The sequence below is a fragment of the Arachis ipaensis genome, chromosome B02, assembly GCF_000816755.2.
Source record: "Arachis ipaensis cultivar K30076 chromosome B02, Araip1.1, whole genome shotgun sequence".
Taxonomy (NCBI): domain Eukaryota; kingdom Viridiplantae; phylum Streptophyta; class Magnoliopsida; order Fabales; family Fabaceae; genus Arachis; species Arachis ipaensis.
This window is the reverse complement of record NC_029786.2, coordinates 107,087,889-107,089,829: the sequence shown is the minus strand read 5'-3', so window position 1 is coordinate 107,089,829 and position 1,941 is coordinate 107,087,889.

The following is a 1,941-nucleotide window of genomic DNA, read 5'->3' as shown; positions in this document are numbered from 1 at the left end:
ATATCTAAAAATACTTCTTCCAAAGAAAAAAAAATAAAGAAGAAACTAATTAATACACTTTGATCTTACATAACTAAAAACAGAGAACTTCCTTTTATACATTTGGATGATCAAACATATATCTTAATTAGTAGCACATTACTAAACAAAGTTAGCAATATCGAAACATTAAACTTTAAATCCTAAATTACAGATAATAACATGCAAAAGAAAGAAATTACATGAAAAAAAAAAATCTTTCTTTTTTAATTCAAGTGAAATTAGTCTACCTAAAAAGTTAAAAACAATAATTAAAAAAAATAGAGACAAAAATATAATATTTATATTCATATTTTCGTCTCTATTATGTAATAATGTATAAAACACATGACTACATGACATATTTTCCTAATAATGGGATATGGTAGGTAGTCACGTGAGGTGAAGCTAGAAGTCACGTGACTTACGGTTGAAGTGATGATGATGATGAAAGGTTTGAAGTGAATTAGAGAAGACGCCATTGCAGATGTCAGTGAAAGCTCTAAGAATAACAGCATGGTGATGAGGCGAATTCAGCTGAAGGAAACAGTTCAAAAGCTCGCTAAGATCTTGCTTAGTATAAATCTCATTCTCAAGAATCATTTGGAGCATTGAATGCTTGAAATCCAAGAAAGGATCCTCTGAATCTTTCTCAACAGCAACGCTACCTTCACTTCCGACTCTTCCGAAACCCTTAACAGTGGAATGCTGCTTCTTCTTCTTCTGATGATGAGTCTTCATCATGTTGTTGTTGTCGTCGTCGTCGTAGAAAGGAGAGAATGTGGTGGTGGTGGTGGTGGTGCTTGTGTCATAAGAAGAAGAAGAATGGTTACGGTGGTTGTTTGGTTTTCGATTGAAGAGGAAGTAAAGAAGAAGTTTGGGTTTTCTTCTTCTGCAGCTTCCACAACCAAGCTTCACAGAAACATTGTTCAGAGTAAGCTTTCTTCTGGAATTAGCAGCCATGAGACAGAGAGAGAAAGAAGAGAGAAAGAAAGATGATAAAGGAGTGAGTTGAAGAAAGTGAAAGTAAGAGGGGTTTTTATAAGCAAACTAATTATAATTCAGCATAATCTTTTCTTTTTTTAATTTAGAAGTTTTGAATTTGAGTCTTATTTTTAATTAAAAAAAATTATAAAGGAAAAAAAAAAGGTGTTCTCAATTTATATATATGTTCTGCACGTGAATTAATCATATGGACTTGTTTGCAATAAATAAAAATATTTAGTATCTAGATAGGGGTGGTAACATGTACTCTACTTGCATGTATCTAATCCGATTCTATCCGATCGAGTAGAGTTGTCAATTTGATTTACAGTGGGTAGGGTAGGGTATGGGTTGTGTTCTTGTGCGGGTCGGGTAGGGTGCGGGTTGAGTCTCAACCCTACTCGATCACCCCGCATCTTATATATGTATATGTTATATATTTATATAAAAATATGTTTTAAGTGGATGTTGAAGTAAAGACCTCTCACTAAATGTAAAAGATCTTTAGCCACTAAAAAAAGATCATTAATTGATAATTTAAAATTTTTTTATATAAAAGTAAATTCTATTTTAAATTATCATGAAGTTATATAATAATTTTGTATCTTTTTTGTAACCCGCGGGTAGAGTTGGGTACCCGCGGATTAAGAACGGGTAGGATTAGTGTTAGGATATTCTCAACCCGCGAATAGGATAGGGTTGAGTTTATATAAAAATTTCAATCTACGGTTAAGATTAGGGTTGGTTTCAAACCCTACCATACCTTACCCTACTTATTGCCACCCCTATATCTAGGCTATTTTTCTCATAGTGATTGTTACTGCACCTAAATTTTTTATGTTTAATTTATTTAAAAAAATTGACATTTAATTTAAATAATATAAAAATTAATAATTTTAAAATGTTAAAAATTTATCTTAAACGAAAAGTTAAAGCAAA